Source organism: Schistocerca piceifrons, chromosome 6 (genome assembly GCF_021461385.2).
Source record: "Schistocerca piceifrons isolate TAMUIC-IGC-003096 chromosome 6, iqSchPice1.1, whole genome shotgun sequence".
NCBI classification, from domain to species: domain Eukaryota; kingdom Metazoa; phylum Arthropoda; class Insecta; order Orthoptera; family Acrididae; genus Schistocerca; species Schistocerca piceifrons.
Window position 1 is genome coordinate 94,590,198 of NC_060143.1, and position 6,410 is coordinate 94,596,607.

At 45.4% G+C, this 6,410-nt stretch overlaps 1 pseudogene; it reads left to right on the forward strand.

Moving 5' to 3' along the window:
• Positions 1–229: 229 nt before the first annotated feature.
• Positions 230–347, forward strand: LOC124803491 (annotated as a pseudogene).
• The last annotated feature ends 6,063 nt before the right edge of the window (positions 348–6,410 follow it).

Here is a 6,410-nt window from a genome sequence, read left to right on the forward strand (position 1 = left end):
ATTCTTTGATGAAAAGCCAGTTACATTAGACAAACAGAAGTAGCAATCATCAACATGATTTTGAGGCACTCGTAGAGCATTGGTACGCCAATATGGTAAGTGCTCTTTTTATCCTTTCAGCCATTGTGTTAGTTTAGAATTGAACCTAGTTATGTGACGTATCCAATCTTTATCCTGATCTCTCAGTTGGCATTTGAAGTATAAATAATACGACGTCTTCAGTAAGTTGGGCAACGGCCTTGCTGCAGTGGATACACCGGTTCCCGTCAGATCACCGAAGTTAAGCGCTGTCGGGCGTGGCCGGCACTTGGATGGGTGACCATCCGGGCCGCCATGTGCTGTTGCCATTTTTCGGGGTGCACTCAGCCTCGTGATGCCAATTGAGGAGCTATTTGACCGAATAGTAGCGGCTTCGGTCAACAATACCATCATAACGACCGGGAGAGTGGTGTGCTGACCACACGCCCCTCCTATCCGCATTCTCAGCTGAGGATGGACGGCGGTCGGATGGTCCCGGTGGGCCACTTGTGGCCTGAAGACGGAGTGCTTCAGTAAGTTAGAAACTGGTCGTCTTTGTTTCCTTCTCGTGAAATCACCACATATATAAGAAAATGAATCGGGATGGTATGTACATCCATGTTTTGATTTCTTCACGTTGTATTTTCAATGCCTACAAAACACTTTTCTGTCGAATGAACTTAGCCAGATCAATTCCTGAAAAGAAAAATTCAGACTTGAGATAATACAGAAGGAAGAGTAAGCAAATGTATGTGACTGGAGGGTTTAAATACACAGTCTAAAATACACTCATGTTACATATAGCATTTAAGAAGTAGTTCACATTAAAGTTAAGAACAAGAAAGGTCACTGCACTAACTTTTATCACACTCCTTTCAAACACAAAGCACTTAAAAATTATACAGTAAATTCAATATGTTATATAACTTGCAGGTCATAACTTTTAATTCTGGCGTGATGGACACATTCTGATTTCACATTTTATGTCACATTACAATATAGAATTACGTTTTATATGTAGTTTGTCTGTACCAAAACCACTGTTGACTAGGGTTAGCTGATTCGTGGTTCCATCATAAAGTTAGTCTCGGCTTCATATATAAACTTACGAGCCCAATTCTCGTCCTTTGGGAGAAGTTTTAATTTTCTGCCTTAACATGAAAAAATCTGCTGCTGAGGCTCACAAGATGCTGGGTAAGACCTATTTGTGAAAGAACGTGCAGAGAATGGCTTCAGCGCTTCAAGAACGGTGATTCTGATGTGAAAGACCGGCATGGTGGTTGTAGAGAGAAGGTCTTCGAAGTTGCTGAAACCGACGGTAACAATCACAGGAGAAAGTAGCTGATGCAACTGAGCGGTGCACTGAAAGAAAAAAAAGACAAAAGTCGACAATACAGCAACAGATATGAAGAGGTGACTTTGTAGCATGACAATGCTCGACACCACGTCCCAAAAACCCGCCAAAGCATACCCGGAAACGTTGAAATAGGAAGTCCTACCCCACCCGCCGTATTCCCCATGCATTCATCCCTCTGACTGCCATCTTTTTCGATCAATGGCACACTGCCTGGTTGACCAGCGCTTCCGGTCATGTGAACAAGTGCGAAGTTGGATCTACTCATGGATCTATTCAAAAGGCGCCCAGTTCTTCTGACGCTGGATTCGTATGTTGCCGGAAAGATGGGAGAAAGTACATGAATTTTTTGTAAGTTCTTTTCACAGTAAAACCTCGAACTTTGACAAAAACCGATGGAGGCCAAGTTGTAGATCTAGTGGTTCTACCGTACCTGTCAAAGGACCCTCACACTATCACTTCGATCATGCCAAATAACAACTGTTTTGATCAGAATGGCTCTGAGCACCATGGGACTTAACATCTGAGGTCGTCAGTCCCCTAGAAAAAAAATGGTTCAAATGGCTCTGAGCACTATGGGATTTAACTTCTGAGGTCATCAGTCCCCTAGAACTTTGAACTACTTAAATCTAACTAACCTACGGGCATTACACACACCCATGCCCGAGGCAGGATTCAAACCTGCGATCGTAGCGGTCGCGCGGTTACGGACTGAAGCGCCTAGAACCGCTCGGCCGCAGCAGCCGGCAACTGTTTTGTTCGTTGACCTTATTATGACATTATAAAAAAAGAAATTCAGTAACTGTAAGTGATATATATCCCCTCTGCCTTAGTTGATTTTAAGTCTTCCATAGCTCTTTTAAATTCTGATTCTAACACTGGGTCCACTATCTTTTCTGTATCCTGGGAATATGAAATATTTGGCGCTTTTATGATTCAAACAACTCCACTACCGGAAAAATCATTACTAGGTAGGAAGGATGATTAGGATTAACGTTTTGTCGACCACGATGTCATTAGAGATTGAATACAAGCTAGGAGTGGAGCAGGACATAGATAAAATTGGCCGTGTCCTTTTCCTGGAACCATTCCAGTATTGGCCTTTAGAAGTTAAGGGGAAACAACAGAAAATCTAAATATGGATGGTCGGACGAGGATCTGAACAGCTGTCCTGAATTCTTGGGAGTCCGTTGTGTTAACCATAACGTGACCTCGCTTATTAAATCACTATTGCTTCCTGAACCAACAACTGTACTCCTTAATTGCAGATCTGGGCAATTTTGTACAGATCTACGTCACAAGTATCCGTAAAGCGGCGGTCGCATGTGTGAAGCGACCTTGAATTGAGGTGAAGCGTTCGCACCCGGACTTCTCACTGCAGCGTGTTTCGGCCTCCAAAAACATCGAGGCCGTCGCATTACTCACCTTCCTGCTAAATCACTCTGGTTTCCCAGATGGAAATTATGTGTCACGCGGTGGAGAAAAACCAGCAAACGAAAATATTATTCTGCTCTCTTCCGTGCTTTAGTACTTGGAAGCCTACAGTTGCGTGCAAGTTTCTCTCCTTCCTTGAAACGTTTACTGTAGCGTAGCTGGGTCTGATCTGAGTGTTGTTTACCTTCCGCAAGGTTGAACTGAAATCAGCTACCCGTTATGTCAAAGGAGTAGACCTGTTCTTGGCTGCTGTCCACTCTGGTCAACGTAGTTTGATTCCCTGTCCTTACGATGTTTCCCCTTCCGCCCAATTAAGACATGTTATGCTGCAGACGAAGAGATACGCCCATACACCCAGCCTATGGTTCAAATGGCCCTGAGCACTATGGGACTTAACATCGGAGGTCATCAATCCGCTAGAACTTAGAACTACTTAAACCTAAATAACCAGGGACATCACACACATCCATGCCCGTAGCGTTCGCGCGTTTGCGCCTAGAACCGCTCGGCCACACCTGCTGGCTACACCCAGTCTACCCTAAGTCGTCAGCCTATCTTAGTGGAGTGGAATTACAAATTTGCAGAATCTCTTAATACGCCTTTGTATTGTGGACTAGACCATGCTAATTCCAGTGCATCTCGCCGGATGAGTGTGGAAATACACCTTAACAGAAAACTGCCTACGAAACAGGCATTCGCCAACGTTGATCGTCGACTAAGGTTAACAGGAAACATTTCAGGTGAAAGGCGTCACGTACCTGTAAAGAAAAGGATACGCACCACCGAATTTGAAGAAGGCGTTTCGGAACATGCGGCTGCCAAATTAATAACACGAACACGCGCAATTTACCACAAAATGCATGTTTATCTCGCGAGTATTTGGCTGCTGGCACGGTGAGTACAAACCGGTGCAAGCTATAGGACTGCCGTACGTCGAACCAAGACAACTATTCTCACCGTGGTTCCTTCATTAATTTGCTGGTATCCCAAGTTTTTCAAAATTCGTGACGTTTACTGGCGTGTCGGCTTTTACAAGGGAGGGTATTTTTTAACCTCCCAGTAGCCACCTCCGACTTACTAAAAATCAACAGACTTCCCGTACGAGAAGCTAATAGACGATATTCCCAGATCAGATTGAGGCTTGGTGTGACATTACTGCGTCAGTTCTTGGGTGAGTACGAAAAAGCGGTCTCCGTGCCACAATGGACGGCGACCTCCCAAAGAACAACAACTACAGCAATGGCAGTGTTCCACATTCCCGTCCTGCACATACTGTTTCGTGAAACACGACATGGCCACATGCCCTAAGCGCTGGGTGACTTGCAACTGCATTAAAAAAAGGTTATATAGTGTCTCTGTGTCATTTATAGTCCCCTCCTGCAGACATGGACATGGATGTTAATCTCGTGCCTTCAGTGTTCACGAATCATAAAAAACTGTTTATCGAAGTGCAAGCAATGGACAAAGTTCTCAGGCTACAAGCGGACATATCTGTAGCCGCGACTTTATTGAATTCCCTGGTTTCTCGACGTTTGGTGAGCCATAACAAGCAGCATATTCCAATTTCGGGGCAATTTATGGTTCCAGTGGCTTTTCACCATCAAGGGAAATCGGAATTGGACAGGCTGACATCGTTAGATCTAACAGTCGGCAGATGATGGTTGAAGTGGTCGGTATAGCAAGCAGAAATCTACAGATACCAGTATTCGAATGCTGGCCCCTGTTTTGACCAGAATCGAGGTGGAATCTTCCCACACATCGGTTAGGGGCCCGATGATGGTTAGTAAATCACCGTAACTGGTAGCCACATAAAATAATTTGGGAAAGTAGACGGCTGAAAGATGTCTGATTTGACATCCTGTGTCGAACAGCTAAGTCTCTATAGCAATGTGTCACATCACCAACAACTTTAATCTTGGCACAATTGAGTGCGCCTTTTACACAGACGGACACAGACTCTGATTCATTTACTTTACGACGATTCCTCGTCCTAAGAACAGAGATCGTGGTACTTCTTATTATATGTCTACAATGCCATTGGTTCTTAGGAGAAGGAATCGTCGAAAAGTAAATGAATCAGAGTCAGTGTTCGTATGGGTTAAAGTGCATTGAATTGTGCCAAGATTAAAGTTGTTGGTGATGTGACACATCACTATAGAAACTGAAATAATGTACCTTTCCTTTCCTTTCCTTATCTACTTCCATTGAGAGAATAAAAAAATAATAAATATTACACGACAGCAAAAACGAAACCTATTGGGTCATGGTAAATGACCCACCCCAAGTCATCAAGATACTGATTCACCAACAGACACCGACATCTCAGAGGAGTGACCATGTCAATGGGGGGAGCTCTGCTCCCATCTTTGATTTTATATATATATATATATATATATATATATATATATATATATATATATATATATATATATATATATATATATATTTTCACTTGCTGCCAGTTGCTACGATATATATCTTCGATACGCTAGCGTACTATGTGCGGCGTTCTAGGTACTTTGCGTTGCCCACTGGGCGTTCTAGCGCGACGCTGCTAGTATCTCTGTAAAGGTGGAGATACAGAGAGGAAGCCTAGAGATCTCTGTGGATGAAATCTTGACATGCTTTTAGGGTTCTGACAGGTTTACACCAGTGGGGGATCAGAGTCCAGCCGAGATGGTCTGTGGTCGCCAGCCTCACACCCTCCTGTATCGGCTCACGCCACACCATCACAGCCCGTCGGTATGGCCCTTTCACTGTTCATTCCCGGTTATGGGATCTGGGGTCGGGTGTTATGCTGCTGACCAAAGTGGATTCCAGCCACAGTCCACAGCTGCCGAGGCCACCACCTCTGTATGATGTGCACCAGTGATGGCTGGTGGCAAGCCACCATGACCAGTTCCTTCCCCGCACCACAGTGGGGCCTGAAGGTCCACCACCAACATCACTGCCTCTCTACCTCCTCCCTCATTCTCCCTCAGCGCATCTCCTGAACTCACGGGTACCCCTCCTGCTGAGATAGATCTGCCCTCCTTGTGGATGTCACCGCCTCCTGACTCTCCTCTGGGTCCACTGTGCCACTGGCTGGAGTGGCGCCTTCGTGTCCTTCAACGCTGGCGTCCCTCATCGAGCAGTCAGTGCTTTCGCCATTGTTGTTGTCTCACCCTGTCGGTGGACTGGGCTTCGAGAAGGTATCAGCACCCTCGTCACTGGTCCTCTCTCATGGTACTTCATGGAGGAGCAGCCGCCACTTGTATTCAGGGTATCCGCTTCCACCACTACTCAGAGGTTCTGGCCCAGAATCTCCATCCGCTGACGCAGTCATCAGCTGCGATGTCTGCCCCAGAGGCCACAGATTCTTCAATGAGTGTTCTTTTCCCAAAGTGGGAGGGATGCTATAACCCTGTACGTAATACTTGGAATACTTCGAATATTCCACCAATGGAATCTGCGTGGGTCAGCCATCATAAGTGGGTCACATGACTTGTACACACGACACGGCATCCGCCGCGCCGTCTACCAGAGCCTTCCTCTTTGTAAGTGCAGTTCAGCAGGTACATACTTATTATCAGTGACTGCTTGTAACTGTACCTGGATTGTTTCT